Genomic DNA, 25841 nt, shown 5'->3' on the forward strand with positions numbered 1-25841 from the left:
ATCCCTATTTGTAGACAACATGATCCTATATCTAGAAAACCCCATAGTCTCAGCCCAAAATCTTTATGAGCTGATAAACAACTTCAGCAAAGTCTCAGGAAACAAACAACAGTTTAGGTTCAGCAAAATCCCAGGACACCAAGAACAGTCAGGCCCAGAGCCAAATCAGGAATGAACTCCCATTCACAACTGCCATAAAAAGAATAAAACATCTAGGAATACAGCTAACTAGGGAGGTAAAAGATCTCTACAAGAAGAACTACAAACACTGCTCAAAGAAATCAGACATTACACAAACAAATGGAAAAACATTCCATGCTCATGGATAGGAAGAATCAATATCATTAAAATGGCTCTACTGCCCACAGCAATTTATTGATTCAATGCCATGCCTGTTAAACTACAATTCACATTCTTCACAGAACTAGGAAAAATTATTTTAAAATTCATATGGAACCAAAAAGGAGCCCAAATGGCCAAGGCAATCCTGAGCAAAAAGAACAAAGCTTGAGGCATCATGTTACCTGACTTCAAACTATACTACAGGGCTACAGTAATAAAAACAGCATGGTACTGGTACAAAAACTGACACATGAACCAATGGAACAGAATAGAGGATCCATAAATAAGACTACACACCTACAACTATCTGATCTTCAAAAAACCTGACAAAAACAAGCAATGGGGAAAAGATTTCCTGTTCAATAAATAGTGCTGGGATAACAGGCTATCCATATGCAGAAGATTGAAACTGGACCCCTTCCTTACACCATATACAAAAATTAACTCAAGATGGATTAAAGACTTACATGTAAAACCCAAAACTATAACAACCCTGGAAGACAACCTAGGCAATACCATTCAGGACATAGGCACAGGCAAAAAGCTTTCATGAGGAAGAAGCCAAAAGCAACTGCAACAAAGGCAAAAAATGACAAATGGGCTCTAATTAAACTAAAGACCTTCTGCACAGCAAAAGAAACTATCAACAGAGGAAACAGATGACATACAGAATGGGAGAACATTTTTGCAAACTATGCATTTAACAAAATCTAATATCCAGCATCTATAAGGAACTTAAACAAATTTACAAAGAACCCCTTTAAAAAGTGGGCAATGAACATGAATAGACACTTTTCAGAAGAAGACATTCATACAGCCAAGAATCATATGAAAAAAAGCTCAACATAACTGATCATTAGAGAAATGCAAATCAAAACCACAATGAAATACCATCTTACACCAGTCAAAATGGCTTTTATTAAAAAGTCAAAAACTAACAGAGGCTGGCAAGGTTGTGGAGAAGAAGGAATGCTTATACACTGTTGGTTGGAGTGTAAATTAGTCCAGCCACTGTGGAAGACACTGTAGTGATTCCTCAAAGACCTGAAGACAGAAATACCATTAGACTCAGCAATCCTATTACTGGGTATATACCCAAGGGAATAGAAATCATTCTATTACAAAGACACATGCACACATATATTCATTGCAGCTCTATTCACAATGGCAAAGACATGGAATTAACCTGAATTCCCACCAATCATAGACTGAATAAGGAAAATGTGGTACATATACACCCTGGAGTACTATGCATCCATAAAAAAGAATGAGAGCATGTCCTTTGAAGGGCTGGTGATAATGCTGATGGGAGGAGAAGTACATTATCTTGTAGAGCACTCCAGACACAGGAAACCAGAATTTTTGAAATATTAATGCCAAACTACAGACTTAAAGTGCAGGTATTTAATGTTGTAGACACTTGCATTTATTTATATTTTATTTTCTGAAAATATAGAAAATTCCCTTTTTTAACTTTAAACTTTTGTGACTACATAGTAGATGTATATATTTATGGGGTATATGAAACATATTGATACAGGCATACACTGCATAACAATCACATCAGGGTAAATGAGGTATTCATCACTTCAAGCATTTCTCCTTTCTTTGTGTTACAAACAATCCAATTATACTTTTAGTTATTTTTAAATGTACAATAAATTTTTGTTGACTGTAGTCACCCTGTTGTGCTATCAAATTCTAGATCTGATTCATTCTATCTGACTATATTTTTGCACTCATTAAACATCACCACTTTCCCCACCCCACTGCCATTCCCAGCCTCTAATAACCATTGTGCTACCATCTCTGTATTAGTTCATTTTCACACAAAGCAGCAAGGTCCTAGGCCCAGCCCACAAAACCATTTTTTTCCTCCTAGGCCTCTGGGCCTGTGACAGGAGGCGCTGCCGTGAAGACCTTTGACATGGCTTGCAGACATTTTCCCCATTGTCTTGGTGATTAATGTTTGACTTCTCATTGCTTATGCAAATTTCTGCAGCCAGCTTGAATTTCTGCCCAGAAGATGGGTTTTTCTTTTCTATTGCATTGCCAGGTTGCAAATTTTCCAAATTTGCATGCTCTGCTTCCCTTTTAAACATAAGTTCCAATTTCTAACCATCTCTTTGTGAGAGTATATAACTTTTAAGAGCACCCAGGTCACCTCTTGAGTGCTTTGCTGCTTAGAAATTTCTCTGCCAGATACCCTAAATAATCTCTCTCAAGTTCAAAGCTCCACAGATCCTTAGAGCAGGAGCACAATGCCACCAGCCTCTTTGCTAAAGCACAGCAAGAGTGACCTTCATTCCAGTTCCCAAGAGGTTCCTCATTTTCATTTGAGACCTCCTCAGCCTGGAATTCACTGTCCACATCACTATCAGCATTTTTGTCACAACCATTTTAAAAGTCTCTAGGAAGTTCCAAACTTTCCCTCATCTTCCTGCCTTCTTCTGAGCCCTCCAAACTGTTTCAACCTCTGCCTATTACCCAGTTCCAAAGTCACTTCCACATTTTTGAGTATCTTTATAGCAATGCCCACTTCTGGTACCATTTTACTGTATTAGTTTGTTTTCACACTGCTATAAAGAAATAACTAAGACTGGATAATTTGTAAAGAAAAGAGGTTTAGTTGACTCACAGTTCTGAATGGCTGGGGAGGCCTCAGGAAACTCACAATCATGGAGGAAGAGGAAGCAGGCACATCTTACATGGTGGCAGGCAAGAGAGAGGAAGTGAGCAAGAGCAGGGAAACTGCCTTATAAAACTATCAGATCTCATGAGAACTCACTCACTATCCTGAGAACACCATGGGGAAAACTGCCCCCATGATCCAATCACTTCCCACCTGGTCCCTCCCCTGACACATGGGGATTATGGGGATTACAATGGAGAAGAGATTTGGGTGGAGACACAGAGCCAAACCATGTTAATCTCCATGAGTTCAACTGTTTTAGTTTTTACCTCCCACAAATAAGTGAGAATATGTGAAGTTTGTCTTTCTGTTCCTGCCTTATTTCACTTAACATAATAACCTCCAGTTCCATCCATGTTGCTGCAAATGACAGCATCTCATTCTTTTTTATGACTGAATACTACCCCATTGTGTATATATACCATATTTTCTTTATCCATTTGTCTGTTGATGAACACTTCAGCTGCTTCCAAATTTTCACTATTGTGAATAGTGCTACAATAAACATGGGAGTGCAGATATCCCTTCTGTATACTAATCTCCTTTCTTTTGGGTATATACCTAGTAGTGAGATTTCTAGATCCTACAGTAGCTCTATTCTTAGTTTTTGGGGAACCTCCAAACTGTTGTCCATAGTGCTTATACTAATTTACATAGCCACCAATAGTATACGAGGGCTCCCTTTTCTCCACATCTTCACCAGCATTCGTGTTGCCTGTCTAATCAGCCATTTCAATTGGGGTGAAGTGATATCTCATTGTAATTTTGATTTGCACTTCTCTGATGATTAATGATGTTGAGTACCTTTTCATATGCCTGTTTGCCATTTTTATGACTTCTTTGGAGAAATATCTGTTCAAACCCTTTGCCCATTTTTTAATCAAATTATTAGATATTTTCCTATAGAGTTATTTGAGCTCCTTACATATTCTGGTTATTAACCCCTTGTCAAATGGATAGTTTGCAAATATTTTCTCCCTTTCTGTGGGTTGTCACTTCACTTTGTTGATTGTTTCCTTTACTGTGCAGAAACTTTTTAACTTGATGTGATCCCATTTGTCCATTTTTGCTGTGATTGCCTGTGCATATGGAATATTACTCAAGAACTTCTTGCCCAGACCAATGTCCTTGGAGTTTCCCCAATGTTTTCTTATAGTAGTTTCATAGTTTGAGATCTTAGATTTAAGTCTGTGGTCCATTTTGATTTGATTTTTGTATAAAGTGAGAGAATTAAGTTTTGTTCTTCTGCATACAGATATTCAGTTTTCCCTGCACCATTTATTGAAGAGACTGTCTTTTCCCCAATGTATGTTATTGGCAGCTTTGTCAAGAATAAGTTCACTGTAGGTATGTAGATTTATTTCTGGATTCTCTGTTCCATTGGTCTACGTGTCTGTTTTTGTGCTAGTACCATGCTGTTTTGGTTACTATAGCTCTGTAGTATAATTTGAAGTCAGGTAATGGGATTCCTCCAGATTTGTTCTTTTTGCTCAGGATAGCTTTTGTTATTCTGTGTCTTTTTTGACTCAAGATCAATTTTAATACTGGTTTTTCTATTTTTGTGAAGAATGTCATTGGTATTTTTATAGTGATTGTATTGAGACTGTAGATTGCTTTGCATAGTATGAACATTTTAATAATATTAATTCTTCCAATCCATGAACATGGAATATCTTTCCATCTTTTGTGTCCTCTTCAATTTCTTGCATCAATGTTTTTAGTTTTAATTGTAGAGAAGCTTTACTTCTTTGCCTAAGCTAATTCTTAGGTATTTTATTGCATTTGTAATTATTGGAAATGGGATTAAGTTTTGGTTTCTTTTTCAGATTGTTTGCTGTTGGCATATGGAAATGTTACTGATTTTTGTACACTGATTTTGTATGCTGCAACTTTACTAAACTTCTTCATGATTGCTCATAAACTTTTTATGGAGTCTTCAAGTTTTTCAAAATATAAAATTATACCATCTGCAAACAAGGATAATTTGACTTCTTCCTTTCTAATTTTAATGCTCTTTATTTATTTCTCTTCTCTGATTACTCTCCCTAGGACTTCCAGTGTTATGTTGAATAACAGTAGTGAATGTGGGCATCCTTGTCTTGTTCCAGAAGTTAGAGGAAAGTCTTTTAGTTTTTCCCCATTAAGCATTATACTAGCTGTGGGTCTGTCATACATGACTATTACTGTTTTGGGATATGTTCCTTCTATCCCTAGTTTTTTGAGGGTTTTCATCATGAAGGGATGTTGCATTTTATCAAATGCTTGGTCAGCATCAATTGAAATGATCATATGATTTTTGTCCTTCATTCTGTTGATATGATATAATACATTTGTTGATTTGTGTATGTTGAACCATGCTTGCATCCCTGGGATAAACCACGCTTGGTCACAATGATGATCTTTTTAATGTGTTGTTGAATTTGGTTTGCTAGTATTCTGTTGAGGATTTTTGCATCCATGTTCATCAGGGATATCAGCCTGTAATTGTCTTTTATGGGATGTCTTGTTCTGGTTTTGGTATCAGTGTAATACTCGCCTCATAGAATGAGTTTGAAAGTATTTTCTCCACATCTAATTTTTGAAATGGTTTGAGTAGGGTTTGTAATACTTCTTCTTTAAATGTTTGGTTAAAAATCAGCAGTGAAGCCATTGGGTCCTGGGCTTTTCTTTGCTGAGAGACTTTTTATTATGACTTTGATCTTACTTGTTATTGGACTGCTCAGGTTTTAAATTTCTTCTTGAATCAATATTGGTAAGTTGTATGTGTCTAGGAATTTGTTCATTTCTTCTTGATTTTCAAATTTATTGGCATAAAGTTGCTTATAGTAGACTCTAATGATTCTTTGAATTTCTGTGATATCAATTTGCAGTATCTCCTTTTTCATCTCTGGTTGTATTTATCTGGGTATTCTCTCTTTTTTTCTTTATCTGGCTAAGGCTTTATCAGTTTCAAACTTTTCAAAAAATCAACTTTTTGTTTCATTGATCTTTTGTATATTTAATTTGTTTCAATTATGTTTATTTCTATGCTAAACTTCACTATTTCTTTTCCTCTACTTATTCTGGGTTAAGTCTGTGCCTACTTTTCTAATTCTTTAAGATGCACCATTAGGTTATTTATTTGAAGTTTTCCTACTTTTTTGGCGTACTTAATTATAGTTACAAACTTCCTCTTAGTACTGCTTTCACTGTGTCCGATGGTTTTTGTGTGTTGTGTTTCTATTAACATTTGTTTCAATAACTTTTAAAATTTTCTTCTTGATTTCCTCATTGAACCACTGGTTATTCAGGAGCATATTGTTTAATTTCCATGTGTTTGTACAGTTTCCAAAATTCCTCGTTATTGATTTCTACTTTTATTCCATTGTGGTCAGAGAGGATACTTCATATAATGTCAATTTTTTTGAATTTTTAAAGACTTGTTTTGTGCCCTAACATGTCTATCCTTGAGAATGATCCATGTGCTGAAGAGAAGAATGCATATTCTGCAGCTGTTGGATGAAATGTCCTGTAAATATCTATTAGGTCTTTTTGCTCTACAGAGCAGATAAGTCTGATTTTCCATTGTTAATTTTCTGTCTGGATGATATGTCCAATGCTGAAAGTGGGATGTTAAAATCTCCAGCTACTATTGTGTTGGGTTCTATTTCTCTCTTTAGCTGTAAGAATATTTGCTTTATGTATCTGGGTACTCCAATGTTGGGTACATTTACAACTGTTATATCATTTTGCTGAATTGATTCTTTTATCATTATATAATAATCTTTGCCTCTTTTTATAGTTTTTGTCTTGATATCTATTTTGTCTGACATAAGTATAACTGTTTTATTTTTGCTTTCTACTTCCAAAACACCTCTTTTTTTGCTTTTCTCCTCCAAGGTATATCATTTTCCATCCATTTCTTTTCAGTCTTTGTATATTTTTATAGGTGAAATGTGTTTCCCTTGGGCAACAGATTATTGAGCCTTGGTTTTTTAATTTCAATAGTTTGGGGGTACAGGTGGTTTTTGGTTACATGGATAAGTTCTTTAGTGGTGATTTCTGAGATTATGATGCACCCATCACCTTGGTAGTGTACACTCTACCCAATATGTACTCTTTTATCCCTCACACCCCTTCTGCCCTTTTCCCTGAATTCTCAAATACCATTGTATAATTCTTATGTAATTGCATCCTCATAGCTTAGCTCCCACTTACAAGTGAGAACATACAATATTTGTTTCTTCATTCCTAAGTTACTTCACTTAGAATAACGGTCTCCAACTCCATCCAGGTGGCTGTGAATGCCATTATTTTGCTCCTTTTTATGGCTGACTACTATTCCATGGTGTATATATATTGCATTTTCTTATTTTTTTATTATACTTTAAGTTCTGGGGTACATGTGCAGAACGCGCAGGTTTGTGTCATAGGTATACACTTGCCGTGGTGGTTTGCTGCACCCATTAACCCATCATCTACATTAGGTATTTCTCCTAATGCTATCCCTCCCCTAGGCCCCCCACCTCCAGACAGACCCCAGTGTGCGATGTTCCTCTCCTTGTGTCCGTGTGTTCTCATTGTTCAGCTCCCACTTATGAGTGAGAAAATGCGCTGTTTGGTTTTCTATTCTTGTGTTAGTTTGCTGAGAATGATGGTTTCCAGCTTCATCCATGTCCCTGCAAAGGACATGAATTCACCCTTTTTTATGGATGCATAATATTCTATGGTGTATATGTGCCACATTTCCTTTACCCAGTCTATCATTGATGGGCATTTTAGTTGGTTCCAAGTCTTTGCTATTGTGAACAGTGCCACAATAAACATACGTGTGCATGTGTCTTTATAGTAGAACAATTTATAATCTTTTGGGTACATACCCAGTAATGGGATTGCTGAGTCAAATGGTATTTCTAGTTCTAGATCCTTGAGAAATCATCACACTGTCTTCCACAGTGGTTGAACTAATTTACACTCCCACCAACAGTGTAAAAGAGCTCCTATTTCTCCACTTCTTCTCCAGCATCTGTTGTTTCCTGACTTTTTAATGATCATCATTCTAATTAGCATGAGATGGTATCTCATTGTGGTTTGGTTTGCATTTCTCTAATGATCAGTGATGATGAGCTTTTTTTCATGTTTGTTGGCTGCATAAATGTCTTGTTTAGAGAAGTGTCTGATCATATCCTTTGCCCAATTTTTGATGGGGTTGTTTGTTTGTTGTAAATTTGTTTAAGTTCTTCGTAGATTCTGGATATTAGCCCTTTGACAGATAGATCGATTATAAAAATTTTTTCCCATTCTTTAGGTTGCCTGTTCACTCTGATGATAGTTTCTTTTGCTGTGCAGAAGCTCTTTAGTTTAATTAGATCCCATTTGTCTATTTTGGCTTTCGTTGCCATTGCTTTTGGTGTTTTAGTCATGAAGTTTTTGCCCATGCCTATGTCCTGAATGGTATTGCCTAGGTTTTCATCTAAGGTTTTTATGGTTTTAGGTCTTTATGGTTTTAGGTCTTACATTTAACTCTTTAATCCATCTTGAGTTAACTGTTGTATAAGGTGTACGGAAGGGATCCAGTTTCAGTTTTCTGCATATGGCTAGCCAGTTTTCCCAACACCGTTTATTAAATAGAGAATCCTTTCCCCACTGCTTGTTTTTGTCAGGTTTGCCAAAGATCAGGTGGTTGTAGATGTGTGGCATGATTTCTGAGGCCTCTGTTCTGTTCCATTGGTCTATATATCTGTTTTGGTACCAGTACCAGACTCTTTTGGTTACTGTAGCCTTGTAGTATAGTTTGAAGTCAGGTAGCATGATGCCTCCAGCTTTGATCTTTTTGCTTAGGATTGTCTTGGCTATGTGGGCTCTTTTTTGGTTCCATATGAAATTTAAACTAGTTTTTGCTAATTCTATGCAGAAAGTCAATGGTAGCCTCATGGGGATAGCATTGAGTCTATATATTACTTTGGGCAGTATGGCCATTTTCACGATATTGATTCTTCCTATCCATAAGCATGGAATGTTTTTACATTTGTTTGTGTCCTCTCTTATTTCTTTGAGCAGTGGTTTGTAGTTCTCCCTGAAGAGGTCCTTCACATCTTTTGTAAGTTATATTCCTAGGTGTTTTATTCTCTGCAGCAATTGTGAATGGGAGTTCACTCATGATTTGGCTATTATTGGTCTATAGTAATGCTTGTGATTTTTGCACATTAATTTTGTATCCTGAGACTTTGCTGAAGTTGCTTATGAGCTTAAGGAGATTTGGGGCTGAGACGATGGGGTTTTCTAAATATACAATCATGTCATCTGCAAAGAGAGACAATTTTACTCCCGCTTTTCCTAATTGATTACCCTTTATTTCTTTCTCTTGCCTGATTGCCCTGGCCAGAACTTCCAATACTATGTTGAAAAGCAGTGGTGAGAGAGGGCATCCTTGTGTTGTGTCGGTTTTCAAAGGGAACACTAACAGTTTTTGCCCATTCAGTGAGATATTGGCTGTGGGTTTCTCATAAATAGCTCTTGCTATGTTGAGATATGTTCTATCAATACCTAGTTTATCGAGAGTTTTTAGCATGAAGCGCTGCTGAACTTTGTCGAAGGCCTTTTCTGCACCTATTGAGATAATCATGTGGTTCTTGCCATTGGTTCTGTTTATGTGATGGATTACATTTATTGATTTGCATATGTTGAACCACCCTTGCATTCATGGGATGAAACTGACTTGCTCGTGGTGGATAAACTTTTTGATGTGCTGCTGGATTCAGTTTGACAGTATTTTATTGAGGATTTTCACATAAATGTTCATCAGGGATATTGGCCTGAAATTTTCTTTTTTGTTGTGTCTCTGCCAGGTTTTGGTATTAGGATGACGCTGGCCTCATAAAATGAGTTAGGAAGGATTCCCTCTTTTTCTATTGATTGGAATAGTTTCAGAAAAAAATGGTACCAGCTCCTCTTTGTACCTCTGGTAGAATTCGGCTGTAAATCCATCTGGTCCTGGGCTTTTTTTGGTTGGTAGGCTATTAATTACTGCCTCAATTTCAGAACTTGTTATTGGTCTATTTAGGGATTCAATTTCTTCCTAGTTTAGTCTTGGGAGGGTGTATGTGTCCAGAAACTTATCCATTTCTTCTAGATTTTCTAGTTTATTTGTGTAGTATAATAAGATATAAAGAGAAACAACAGAAAGTCAAAAAGTGAGAAGAATTAAGTTAAAGTATGGAGTTTTTATTAGTCTTTTTGCTTATGTGTTATTTCATTTATGCAATCAGTGTTAAGTTGTCATTGTTATCAGTTTAAAATAATGGGTTATAAGATATTATTTGCACGCCTCATGGTAACCTCAAATAAAAAGAAATACCACAGATACGCAAAAAATTTAAACATACCAGTAGAGAACATCACTTTCACAAAAAAGAAAACAGGAAGGAAAGAAGGAAAAAAAGACTGCAAAACTAAGCTGTTTACCTCACCTTCTGAGAAATCAGGAGAGAGAGAGAGATAATAGTCAAATCACCAATAGGCCAGTTTTTCAAAGTGGCATGAGAAGGAAATCCCCTTTGCTTTAACCCTTACAAGGCAAAAAAGTAACCCGAAGTAACCTGATGTTAACCAAACTACTTTTTGTATTATGCTGTTTCTTTGTTCCTGTTCAAGATACCTTATAAAAAGTAGCCATGCCTAATAGAGCACTCTTTCCAAATTTTCTGATGAGATGCTGCCCAACTCACAAATTGCAAACTTATAAAAGCCAATTATCAGTTAGATAAAAGAAATAAGTTTGGCCGGGCATGGTGGCTTACGCCTGTAATCCCAGCACTTTGGGAGGCTGAGGTGGGTGGATCACAAGGTCTGGAAATCAAGACCAGCCTGGCCACGATGGTGAAGCCCTATCTCTACTAAAAATGCAAAAATTAGCCAGGCACGGTCGCAGGAGCCTGTAATCCCTGCTACTCGGGAGGCTGAGGCAGGAGAATTGCTTGAACCAGGGCAGCAGAGGTTGCAGTGAGCCGAGATCAAACCACTGCACTCCAGCCTGGGTGACAAAGTAAGACTCCATCTCAAAAAAAAAAAAAAAGAAAAAAAAGAAAGAAGTTCAAGAGATACATCATACAACATGTGACTATAGTTAGTAACAATGCATTGTGTTTATACATGTTGCTAAGAGAATAAATTTTAAGTGCTCTCACCACGCCAAAAAAAAAATAAGTACATGCGGTAATGCATGTGTTAATTAGCTCAATTTAGCCATTCCACAATTGCAAAACAATGTTACTTAGATGATAGATATATATAATTTTTATTAGTAAGCAAGTATATCAAGAAAATTAGATCTTTAAACTAAATTTGTTGAAATTTCATCCTTTGAGAACCCCAAGGGCACTTGCTAATAAACACACTGCATTTTTTCTCAGAGTACACTTCCCAGGAGAGCCAACCTGGGCCGCTAATCTTATACCTTCTCATGCAGCAAATGTGCAAAATTGACAAAAGTAAGTTATTTTAACTGTATTTGGTTAATATTGCTGTCTCTTTCTATCTCAACATCTGCTCCTTCACACTTCTCATCATGTTGTGTGGTGCTAGAGAAGCTATGGACATTTGGAGATTCCGTTAAGTATAAGATGAGTAAGGGATATATTTTATCTGGGTTGGTGGGATACCTTTATCACAGGCACTTCCTGTATAGGCAAGTTATGGATAGCTATTCTATTGTGGGAATGGTGTCACGACACAGTGGTGCAAGGGCAGATGTCACATTGAGATGTGAATGTGTTCTATGGTGTTCGGCACTGGAATTTTGTGGGTTGTGTTGGGGAAGGTTGATAGGTAAGGAGACAGAAGCATCTGTGGAAAATCTTTTCAGCATCAGACATAGAAAATAACAAGTAAAAGATATGATTCTCATCAATGCCTAGTCAAAATGAAATTTCTCTTCTGTCAGATAACATAAAACTCAAAATATGCCAGGACAATGAAGACAACTGATGATAAATTGGCAAATGAGTGTCATCAATTCAAAGAATATTTAAGATTAGTTACTACACAAGAAAATTTGAAATGCCCTAAAATCTTATAGTTCATATATAAAAGAAAATTGCCAGATGTCCCAAAATTTAGCAACAATCCTAGATAGTACATGACATTACCAACAATGAGTAATGAAACGGAACAAATCTTTACTAAGCTATTATAAAATATATTTTAATCAACCATAATAGAAGAAATATTAAATAATCTTTCTATTCTCTCTAGAGAAAATAATATTACAAACTTATTTTCATATAAAAAATATGATAAAAAATTATGCAGCCAAAAAAACATAGGCGAGAAAAGTGCTATAGAGGTATTTCAAACAGTTAATTAATTAAATTATGTTACTTTTCTAGATTTTTGTGACCCTTGTGTATTTGTCAGTTTTTGATATCTTCTCTTATTCTAAATAAATTATGACATTTGTATCTGATTATGCATTATCTTCTGAAAGATGGACTAAACATTTTACTAATCTTCAGGCACTACAAAATCTAGATCCACCCATGAGAGCCACACTTTGAAAAAAGATGTATATACTATTATTACTGTATTAGAGGTCCATAATGGCTAGAGGGTCTTTCAAGACAGAAATCCTTGCAGTGAGAAAATCATATGTCCCCAGGGGATGTCCATGGAGGAAAATAACACAGCATTCTCCTGAATATTAGTGCATGCTGCTGCAGACTGTACCAGTAGCACAATACTCACTAGACAAATTATTAACATTTCTGATTTAACATCATTTATACATTTGTTTTATTCTTTCAACCATATTTCATAGTCAAAGCATTGTGCAGTAAAATTCTTACCAGTGCTATTTAACGATTAAGTGTGGATATACAGCCTTGAGAAACTTCCTTTATTTTTCCCATTTTCTTTGCCAGTTTCCTATTTCTTTCAAATTTACAATCTTCAATTCATGTTCAGTAAGCAGAATAATAGACATATGCCACGAATGTCACTGGGTAAAATGTGGACAAAGCAGAAAAAGCTTAGTGTTTCCCAATGATTGTTCACATGAAAAGACAATAGATATAATTCTTATTGGGATCATATGTTTCAGCTCACACATTTGCATATAAACTGGTTCCTATCAAAAAGGATGGCATTGAATTGAAGAGTGTGAATGTACCTTAATATTACTCTGAATAAGAAAATCAGATGTTTCTGATCTCATCATTACAAACAGAAAACGGCTAAGAACAGGAATGTGGCAGAAACTGCTGGGTGTCTGTCAATATTCATTCTTCTTCCTTACCAACAGAATTCTAATTTTGAATGTGCCCAGCTGATAAGCTACATTTCCCAGCTTTGCTTGAAGCTAGCAGTGTCTGTGTAACTAAGTTCTGACCAACGAGATGAAAGCACAAGTCACTGGGTGGAGCTCCCAGGAACGCTCTATAAAGATGGAAGACTCAGCTAGCAAGCCTTTGCCCTCTCCCTATTTCCACCTGGAATTCAGAGGTGATGCCACAGGAGAGACAGACATTTTACAATTCGAAGGCAATGAAAAACGAGGTTTACAAGTTGCACAACCTGCAGCTAGGAAGGCATGGTGGTGCATTACTTACCTTTCCTGGGCTGCCTACCTCTAGGCTTCTGTTAGGTTTAATGTAAATCCTTGTTTGTTTAAGCCAACTGTAGTACAGTTGTGTCATACACAATTGTAAACAAATTTCTACCTGATACAAGGAGTAACTGAGATCTCTATTTTTATTTTCCTTACTTTGTTTCTGAATACCTATTATTCCTAAAAAGCTAAAATATTGGCCGGGCGTGGTGGCTCACGCCTGTAATCCCAGCACTTCAGGAGGCTGAGGCAGGTGGATCACTTGAGGTCAGGAGTTTGACACCCGCCTGGCCAACATGGTGAAACCCCATCTCTACTGAAAATACAAAAATTAGCTGGATGTGGTGGTGGGCACCTGTAATCCCAGCTACTCAGGAGGCTGAGGCAGGAGAATTGCTTGAACCCCGGAGGCGGAGGTTGCAGTGAGCCAAGATCATGCCACTGCACTCCAGCTTGGGTGGCAGAGTGAGACTCCATCTCAAATAAATAAATAAGTAAATTTAAAAAGCTAAGATAAGCTACGATATTTAGAGAGAAGGAGGGAAGAAAAGGGGGAGAGGAGGAAAGGTGAAGATGGATAAGGAGCTACAGTAAAGCTAATAGTAAAGACTGGTGGGTCTGGAGCCAGACTAACTAGATTAGAATCCAAGCTGTGCTACCCTGATTCAGTTTACTTATTCATTCAACTAATTCAAATTGAGCACACACTGTGTGCCAGGCGCTGTTCAAAGTTTTTGGAAATGAAGTTACTTAACTTCTCAGTACCTCAGTTTCCTGGTTAATTAAGTGGAGATATTGATAGTACTACCTTATGAGGTTATTGTAAGGATTAAATGAGCTACTATTTGTAAATACCTAGAGCAGTACATGGCACCAGGTAAGTGTTCAATAAATATCAGCTATTGTTATTTAAATTAATTTTATAGAAGTTTTAATACATGAAAAACAAATTTACTTGTATTATTAAATTAAAAAATGAAGCTGTAAAATGGTATTATCGCATTTTTATCTTGGAAAAGCCATATGTATATTTAGCAAGAATACTGAAATCATATCCAATAAGACATTAACAGGGGTTATCCATGAGTCGTGAGATTATGAGTGGTGAGATTATGATGAGTGAGTGAATGGTGAGATTATGATGAGTGAGTGAATGCTGAGATTACGAGTGGTAAGATTATGATGACTTTAATGAATGGTGAGACTATGATGACTTTAATAGATTTCTTTATATTATTTAAAATTTCACAGGAATAGATGTTAGCTGAGTGAACATGTATTCCTCTTGCAATAAGACTAATAAAGTTGTGCCTAAGTTACATTGTAACACCCCCATGAGAAACATTGCTTTATAGGGTCATGGAATCTGGCCACATTTATGTAGTTTGGGCTTCCCCCTAAAGGGAGCAGGCATTCTATTTGTCAGTCATTCTAGAAAGAAGTCACCCACATGTTCAACTCAAATTCAGGGTTTCTATTACTGAGGGAGAAGGAGAAATGGATATTGAGGAACAACATATTCTCTACCATAAGTGGGAAGTGAATTAAAAAGAATTCACCCATATGTTAGTTCGGTGAATTGAAGGCCTAATGATGGCTGCCCCCAACAAATTTCAGTGAGCTGAAAAGAAAGTACATGAAGCAATTAATAAAACAAGGCAGGGGAGTAGAAGAGAGAACGGAGGATGGAATTGAACATAGCATAAAAAAAATAGGCATACAGTACACTCAGGGAGAAGACATACTCCAAGAAACAGAACAAAATTCAGGAACACAAATCTTTCCTGCCCTTAAATTCTCCACATTTAAGAAAATATTAAATCTGTGTTTTAAAGATCACAATCAGATGACAGATGGTAGAATTTAATTTTTTTAAGTGAGATTGCAGAATTAAGGGGAAAAAATATCAAAAGTAAAAACAACACGATTAAGGACCAAGCAATAAGCTAAATGCATAAAGGAACATAATCAACATGACAGAAATCCAAGTCAGTGATTTATAAGACAGCTTTGGGAAAAATCACACAAGGGAGGACATAAAAGACAGAGACAAAAGCGACCTTATGACAATAATAAATAAGAGGGACAAACAAAGAACAGCCAACATGTGGTCTGATGTCACAAAGCAGAGGACAAAAAATAAAGGAACTACCACTTTCTGAAAACTACTACTAATAAATCCTGAAGATTTTCCTAAAAGAAGGAACAGAATTATATTCCAGAAAAATTTAAAGAGGAAAGTAAACTTTTTATAAAACTCAACACTTCTTCCTAATTTAAAAAAAAAAAAGGAAACAGACTCTTAGTGAAGTAGATGTTAATATAAACCATCAAATAATGGTTTATATTACAAATAAGTAACAAATAAGTATTGATATTTTAAAATAATATTAAAAATAAAATAAAATAAAAATAAGGAATAATGTATCCAAGAAATATATAAATACCAAAGCTATTGATATGTAACACCATCCATTGAAAACATATATTGTGGAAAGAAGCAGGAAAATGGCAGATAGGAGGCAGGACTAACTTGCAGCTCCCCCTTGGACAGAGAAGCATGTGGAGACTCACATCATAAACTTTTGCTGCAAGAAATACCACAGGAACATATGAGGAAAGCCAAGAGAATCCACAACCCTTTGAAAAAAGCAGCTTGCCTCTACAGGCTCTGTGAGACAAGCTGTGAGTGCCTAAAGTGTGAGGGGGGAACATCTGTCCCTGAACATACATCCTCACTGGGAAACCTGCAGGTCAAGATGACGGGAGAAGGATTAGACCTTACTTGCACCTGAGATGAATTTAAAGAGACAAGCAAAATATAGGAGTAGAGAAAGCAGTGGGAAGAGCCCTGTGGCCCTCTGGGTCCTCAGGGAAGCCATTTCTGACTTTGTCTCACAGGGGTCCTTGGAGAGGGCTGCCAGTGGAATTGGGAAAAGACCACAGGCAGAAGGGAACTTCTTGCTGAACTTTGTAACAATTTTGACCCAATGCAAAGTTGCCTGGACAGAATCTGGGAAAGAGGACAAACCAGATGTGCAGATACCAGCACAGAAGCTGTAGCTAGCAGGGAGGCATGAAACCTGAAAGCCCTGCTCGCTTTCTCAGCAGGGAGGCTTGTAGCCTGGGGCAAGTTCTTAGCCCTGTTCTCCAGCTGCCTGGAAATAAACTGAGTGCTACTGGGGAGTCACGGTGAGAATGAGACTGGCCTTTTGGACTGTGTGGGAGCTGGGTGAGGCCTGTCACTGTTGGCTTTCCCCCACTTCCCTGGTGAAGTGTACAAAGCAGCAGAGGCAGCCATAATCCCCCTGGGAACATAACTTCATTGGCATAAGAACCACAGCCCCATCCCCCACAGTGGCCTCATCAAGCCCCACTCAAGCACAGTATGAGCTCAGACAAGCCTAACCCTGCCCCCACCTGATGATCTTTCACCCACCCTAGTAGTAGACAAAGAACATAATCTCATGGGAGTGCTATGGCCCCGTCCACCACTTGAGAAACCCGAATACTTATCCAGGAGACCTTAGAGCAAGCTTGTATGCTCCCTATACTACCACAGCTAATGCTTTCTTGAAAGTGCCACCTCCAGGCTGGAAGTCAAACAATGCAAAACTAGTGCACTAAACAAAACTACAACCAAGAACCGTCACAGAATCCATTTCACTCCCCTGCTACCTCCACTGGAGCAGGTGCTTGTACCCACAGCTGGGAGACCTGAAGATAAATCACATCAAAGGACTCTGCAGACACTCCCCAGTACCATACTGGAGCCCAGTAGCTCTGCTGGGTGACTAGACCCAGAAGAGAAATAAAAATCACTGCAGTTTGGCTCTCAGGAAGTCCCATCCCTAGGGGAAGGGGAAGAGCACCACTTCAAGGGAGCACCCCATGGGACAAAAGAATCTGATCAGTAGCCCTTGAGCCCCAAATCTTCCCTCCGACACAGTTTACCCAAATGAGAAGAAACCAGAAAAACAATCCTGGTAATATGAACAAAACAAAGTTATTCAACACCCTTAAAGGGTCACACTAGCTCACCAGCAATAGATCCAAACCAAGAAGAAATCTCTGGATTGCCAGAAAAAGAATTCAGAAGGTTGATTATTAAGCTAATCAAGGAGGCACCAGAGAAAAGTGAAGTACCACTTAAAGAAATAAAAACATGATACAGAATATGAAGGGAAAATCTTCAGCAAAATAGATATCATAAATAAAGAACAATGACAACTTCTGGAAATGAAGGGCACACTTAAAGAAATGCAAAACACACTGGAAAGTCTCAGCAATAGAAGTGAACAAGTAGAAGAAAGAACTTCAGAGTTTGAAGACAAGACTTCCAAGTTAGCCCAATCTGACAAAGACAAAGTAAAAATAATAATTAAAAAAAAAAGGACAGGGGGGAGGAGCCAAGATGGCCAAATAGGAAGAGCTCCGGTCTACAGCTCCCAGCGTGAGCGACGCAGAAGACGGGTGATTTCTGCATTTCCATCTGAGGTACCAGGTTCATCTCACAAAGGAGTGCCAGACAGTGGGTGCAGGTCAGTGGGTGCACACACCATGCACGAGCTGAAGCAGGGCGAGGCACTGCCTCACTCGGGAAGCTCAAGGGGTCAGGGAGTTCCCTTTCCTAGTCAAAGAAAGGGGTGACAGACGGCACCTGGAAAATCGGGTCACTCCCACCCTAATACTGCGCTTTTCCGACGGGCTTAAAAAATGGCACACCAGGAGATTATATCCCGCGCATGGCTCGGAGAGTCCTACCCCCACGGAGTCTCACTGACTGCTAGCACAGCAGTCTGAGATCAAACTGCAAGTTGGCAGCGAGGCTGGGGGGAGGGGCACCCGCCATTGCCCAGGCTTGCTTAGGTACACAAAGCAGCCTGGAAGCTCGAACTGGGTGGAGCCCACCACAGCTCAAGGAGGCCTGCCTGCCTCTGTAGGCTCCACCACTGGGGGAAGGGCACAGACAAACAAAAAGACAGCAGTAACCTCTGCAGACTTAAATGTCCCTGTCTGACAGCTTTGAAGAGAGCAGTGGTTCTCCCCACACGCAGCTGGAGATCTGAGAACGTGCAGACTGCCTCCACAAGTGGGTCCCTGACCCCTGACCCCCAAGCAGCCTAATTGGGAGGCATCCCCCAGCAGGGGCAGACTGACACCTCACACCAATATCCACTGTTCTGCCACCACCGCTGCTGATACCCAGGCAAACATGGTCTGGAGTGGACCTCCAGCAAACTCCAACAGACATGCAGCTGAGGGTCCTGTCTGTTAGAAGGAAAACTAACAAACAGAAAGGACATCCACACCAAAAACCCATCTGTACATCACCATCATCAAAGACCAAAAGCAGATAAAACCACAAAGATGGGGAAAAAACAGAGCAGAAAAACTGGAAACTCTAAAAAGCAGAGCGCCTCACCTCCTCCAAAGGAACGCAGTTCCTCACCAGCAATGGAACAAAGCTGGATGGAGAATGACTTTGACGAGTTGAGAGAAGAAGGTTTCAGACGATCAAATTACTCCGAGCTATGGGAGGAAATTCAAACCAAAGGCAAAGAAGTTGAAAACTTTGAAAAAAATTTAGAAGAATGTATAACCAGAATAACCAATAAAGAGAAGTGCTTAAAGGAGCTGATGGAGCTGAAAACCAAGGCTCAAGAACTACGTGAAGAATGCAGAAGCCTCAGGAGCCGATGCGATCAACTGGAAGAAAGGGTATCAGCGATGGAAGATGAAATGAATGAAATGAAGTGAGAAGGGAAGTTTAGAGAAAAAAGAATAAAAAGAAATGAACAAAGCCTCCAAGAAATATGGGACTATGTGAAAAGACCAAATCTACATTTGATTGGTGTACCTGAAAGTGATGGGGAGAATGGAACCAAGTTGGAAAACACTCTGCAGGATATTATCCAGGAGAACTTCCCCAATCTAGCAAAGCAGGCCAACATTCAGATTAAGGAAATACAGAGAATGCCATAAAGATACTCCTCAAGAAGAGCAACTCCAAGCCACATCACTGTCAGATTCAACAAAGTTGAAATGAAGGAAAAAATGTTAAGGACAGCCAGAGAGAAAGGTCGGGTTACCCTCAAAGGGAAGCCCATCAGACTAACAGCTGATCTCTCAGCAGAAACTCTACAAGCCAGAAGAGAGTGGGGGCCAATATTCAACATTCTTAAAGAAAAGAATTTTCAACCCAGAATTTCATGTCCAGCCAAACTAAGCTTCCTAAGTGAAGGAGAAATAAAATCCTTTACAGACAAGCAAATGCTGAGAGATTTTGTCACCACCAGGCCTGCCCTAAAAGAGCTCCTGAAGGAAGCGCTAAACATGGAAAGGAACAACTGGTAACAGCCACTGCAAAATCATGCCAAAATGTAAAGACCATCGAGACTAGGAAGAAACTGCATCAACTAAGGAGCAAAATAACCAGCTAATATCATAATGACAGGATCAAATTCACACATAACAATATTAACTTTAAATGTAAATGGGTTAATGCTCCAATTAAAAGACACAGACTGGTAAACTGGATAAAGAGGCAAGACCCATCGGTGGGCTGTATTTACGAAACCCATCTCACATGCAGAGACACACATAGGCTCAAAATAAAAGGATGCAGGAAGATCTACCAAGCAAATGGAAAACAAAAAAAGGCAGGGATTGCAATCCTAGTCTGTGATAAAACAGACTTTAAACCAACAAAGATCAAAAGAGACAAAGAAGGCCATTACTTAATGGTAAAGGGATCAATTCAACAAGAAGAGCTAACTATCCTAAATATATATGAACCCAATACAAGAGCACCCAGATTCATAAAGCAAGTCCTGAATGACCTACAAAGAGACTTAGACTCCCACACATTAATAATGGGAGACTTTAACACCCCACTGTCAACATCAGACAGATCAACGAGACAGAAACTCAAAAAGGATACCCAGGAATTGAACTCAGCTCTGCACCAAGTGGACCTAATAGACATCTATAGAACTCTCCACCCCAAATCAACAGAGTATACATTTTTTTCAGCACCACACCACACCTATTCCAAAATTGACCACATACTTGGAAGTAAAGCTCTCCTTAGGAAATGTAAAAGAACAGAAATTATAACAAACTATCTCTCAGACCACAGTGCAATCAAACTAGAACTCAGGATTAAGAATCTCACTCAAAACCGCTCAACTACATGGAAACTGAACAACCTGCTCCTGAATGACTACTGGGTACATAACGAAATTAAGGCAGACATAAAGATGTTCTTTGAAACCAACAAGAACAAAGACACAACACACCAGAATCTCTGGGACACATTCAAAGCAGTGTGTAGAGGGAAATTTATAGCACTAAATGCCCACAAGAGAAAGGAGGAAAGATCCAAAATTGACACCCTAACATCACAATTAAAAGAACTAGAAAAGCAAGAGCAAACACATTCAAAAGCTAGCAGAAGGCAAGAAATAACTAACATCAGAGCAGAACTGAAGGAAATAGAGACATAAAACACCCTTCAAAAAATTAACGAATCCAGGAGCTGGTTTTTTGAAAGGATCAACAAAATTGATAGACCGCTAGCAAGACTAATAAAGAAAAAAAGAGAGAAGAATCAAATAGATGCAATAAAAAATGATAAAGGGGATATCACCACCGATCCCACAGAAATACAAACTACCATCAGAGAATACTACAAACACCTCTACGCAAATAAACTAGAAAATCTAGAAGAAATGGATAAATTCCTTGACACATACACTCTCCCAAGACTAAACCAGGAAGAAGTTGAATCTCTGAATAGACCAATAACAAGAGCTGAAATTGTGGCAATAATCAATAGCTTACCAATCAAAAAGAGTCCAGGACCAGATGGATTCACAGCCAAATTCTACCAGAGGTACAAGGAGGAACTGGTACCATTCCTTCTGAAACTATTCCAATCAATAGAAAAAGAGGGAATCCTCCCTAACTCATTTTATGAGGCCAGCATCATCCTGATACCAAAGCCAGGCAGAGACACCACCAAAAAAGAGAATTTTAGACCAATATCCTTGATGAACATTGATGCAAAAATCCTCAATAAAATACTGGCAAACCAAATTCAGCAGCACATCAAAAAGCTTATCCACCATGATCAAGTGGGCTTCATCCCTGGGAAGCAAGGCTGGTTCAATATATGCAAATCAATAAATGTAATCCAGCATATAAACAGAACCAAAGAAAAAAACCACATGATTATCTCAATACGTGCAGAAAAGGCCTTTGACAAAATTCAACAACCTTTCATGCTAAAAACTCTCAATAAATTAGATATTGATGGGATGTATTTCAAAATAATAAGAGCTGTCTATGACAAACCCACAGCCAATATCACACTGAATGGGCAAAAACTGGAAGCATTCCCTTTGAAAACTGGCACAAGACAGGGATGCCCTCTCTCACCACTGCTATTCAACATAGTGTTGGAAGTTCTGGCCAGGGCAATTAGGCAGGAGAAGGAAATAAAGGGTATTCAATTAGGAAAAGAGGAAGTCAAATTCTCCCTGTTTGCAGACGACATGATTGTATATCTAGAAAACCCCATTGTCTCAGCCTAAGATTTCCTTAAGCTGATAAGCAACTTCAGCAAAGTCTCAGGATACAAAATCAATGTACAAAAATCACAAGCATTCTTACACACCAACAACAGACAAACAGAGAGCCAAATCATGAGTGAACTCCCATTCACAATTGCTTCAAAGAGAATAACATACCTAGGAATCCAACTTACAAGGGATGTGAAGGACCTCTTCAAGGAGAACTACAAACCACTGCTCAAGGAAATAAAAGAGGATACAAACAAATGGAAGAACATTCCATGCTCATGGGTAGGAAGAATCCATATCATGAAAATGGCCATACTGCCCAAGGTAATTTACAGATTCAATGCCATCCCCATCAAGCTACCAATGACTTTCTTCACAGAATTGGAAAAAACTACTTGAAAGTTCATATGGAACCAAAAAAGAGTCCGCATCGCCAAGTCAATCCTAAGCCAAAAGAACAAAGCTGGAGGCATCACACTACCTGACTTCAAACTATACTACAAGGCTACAGTAACCAAAACAGCATGGTACTGGCACCAAAACAGAGATATAGATCAATGGAACAGAACAGAGCCCTCAGAAATAATGCCACATATCTACAACTATCTGATCTTTGACAAACCTGACAAAAACAAGAAATGGGGAAAGGATTCCCTATTTAATAAATGGTGCTGGGAAAACTGGCTAGCCATATGTAGAAAGCTGAAACTGGATCCCTTCCTTACATCTTATACAAAAATCAATTCAAGATGGGTTAAAGACTTAAACGTTAGACCTAAAACCATAAAAACCCTAGAAGAAAACCTAGGCAATACCATTCAGGACATAGGCATGGGCAAGGACTTCATGTCTAAAACACCAAAAGCAATGGCAACAAAAGCCAAAATTGACAAATGGGATCTCATTAAACTAAAGAGCTTCTGCACAGCAAAAGAAACTACCATCAGAGTGAACAGGCAACCTACAAAATGGGAGAAAATTTTTGCAACCTACTCATCTGACAAAGGGCTAATATCCAGAATCTACAATGAACTCAAACAAATTTACAAGAAAAAAACAACCCCATCAAAAAGTGGGCGAAGGACATGAACAGACACTTCTCAAAAGAAAACATTTATGCAGCCAAAAAACACATGAAAAAATGCTCACCATCACTGGCCATCCAAGAAATGCAAATCAAAACCACAATGAGATACCATCTCACACCAGTTAGAATGGCAATCATTAAAAAGTCAGGAAACCACAGGTGCTGGAGAGGATGTGGAGAAATAGGAACACTTTTACACTGTTGGTGGGACTGTAAACTAGTTCAATCATTGTGGAAGTCAGTGTGGCGATTTTCAGGGATCTAGAACTAGAAACACCATTTGACCCAGCCATCCCATTACTGGGTATACACCCAAAGGACTATAAATCATGCTGCTACAGAGACACATGCACACGTATGTTTATTGCGGCATTATTCACAATAGCAAAGACTTGGAACCAACCCAAATGTCCAACAATGATAGACTGGATTAAGAAAATGTGGCACATATACACCATGGAATACTATGAAGCCATAAAAAATGATGAGCTCATGTCCTTTGTAGGGACATGGATGAAATTGGAAATCATCATTCTCAGTAAACTATTGCAAGAACGAAAAAACAAACACCGCATATTCTCACTCATAGGTGGGAATTGAACAATGAGAACACATGGACACAGGAAGGGGAACATCAGATACTGGGGACTGTTGTGGGGTGGGGGGAGGGGGGAGGGATAGCATTGGGAGATATACCTAATGCTAGATGACGAGTTAGTGGGTGCAGCGCACCAGCATGGCACATGTATACATGTGTAACTAACTTGCACATTGTGCACATGTACCCTAAAACTTAAAGTAAAATAATAATAAATAAACAAATAAAAAAGAACAAAGCCTCCAAAAAGTTTGGGATTATGTTAAATGACCAAACCTAAGAATAATTGGTGTCCCTGAGGAAGAAGAGAAATCTAAAAGTTCGGAAAACATATTTGAGGGAATAATCAAGCAAAACTTCTCCAGCCTTGCTAGAGATCGAGACACCCAAATACAAGAAGCTCAAAGAACATCCACGAAATTTATTGCAAAAAGGTCATTGCCTAGGCACCTTGTCATCAGGTTATCTAAAGTCAAGATGAAGGAAAAAATCTTAAGAGCTGTGAAGCAAAAACATCAGCTAACCTATAAAGGAAAACCTATCAGATTAACAGCAGATTTCTCAGCAGAAACCCTAAAAGCTAGAAGGGATTGGGGGCCTGTTTTTAGCCTCCTTAAAAAAAGCAATTACCAAGAATTTTGTATCCAGCAAAACTAGGCTTCATAAATGAAAGAAAGATACAGTCTTTTACAGACAAACAAATACAGAGAGAATTCATCACTACCAAAACAGTACTGTAAGAACTGCTAAAAGGAGCTCTAAGTCTTGAAACAAATCCTCAAAATACACCAAAATAGAACCTCCTTAAAGCATAAATCTCATAGGACTAGTATACAATACCACAATGAATAAAAAACAAGGCATTCAGGCAACAACTAGCACAACGAATAGAATAGTACCTCATATCTCAATACTAACGTGAATGTAAATGGCCTAAATGCTCCACTGAAAAGACACAGAATGGCAGAATGAATAAGAATTCACCAACCAAGTATCTGCTGTCTTCAAAAGACTCATCTAACACATAAGGACTCATGTAAACTTAAGGTAAAGGGGTCAAAAAAGATATTCCATGCAAATGGACACCAAAAGTGAACAGGAGTAGCTGTTCTTACATCAGACAAAACAGATTTTAAAGCAACAACAGTTAAAAAAGACAAAGAAGGACATTTTATAATGATAAAATGACTAGTCCAACAAGGAAACATCACATTTCTAAATATATATGTACCTAACCTGGAGGTCCCAAATTTATAAAACAATTACTACTTTAGACCTAGTAAATGAGATAGACAGCAACATAATAATAATGGGGGAATTCAATACTCCACTGACAACATTATACAGGTCATCAAGAGAGAAAGTCAACAAAGAAACAATGGACTTAAACCACACCCTAGAACAAATGAACTTAACAGATACTTACAATACATTTTACCCAACAAGTGCAGAATATACATTTTACTCATCAGCACATGAAACGTTCTCCAAGATAGACCATATGATAGGCCACAAAACAAGTCTCAATAAATTTAAGAAAATCGAAATTGTATCAAGTACTCTCTCAGACCACAGTGGAATAAAACTGGAAATCAACTCCAAAAGGAACCTTCAAAACCACGCGAATATACGGAAATTAAACAACCTGCTCCTGAATGATCATTTGGACAATAGAAACAAGATGAAAATTAAAATTTTTTTGAACTGAACAATAATAGTGACACAACCTATCAAAATCTCTGGGATATGGCATAAGTCATGCTAAGAGGGAAGTATGTAGCATTAAATGCCTACATCAGAAAGTCTGAAAGAACACTAATAGACAATCTGAGGTCACACCTCAAGGAGCTAGAGAAATAAGAACAAACCAAACCGAAACTCCGCAGGAAAAAAAAAAAAAACCAAGATCAGAGCAGAATTAAAGGAAACTGAAACAAAAAAAAGGATAAATGAAA

Source organism: Pan paniscus, chromosome 4, assembly GCF_029289425.2.
Source record: "Pan paniscus chromosome 4, NHGRI_mPanPan1-v2.0_pri, whole genome shotgun sequence".
Lineage (NCBI taxonomy): Eukaryota > Metazoa > Chordata > Mammalia > Primates > Hominidae > Pan > Pan paniscus.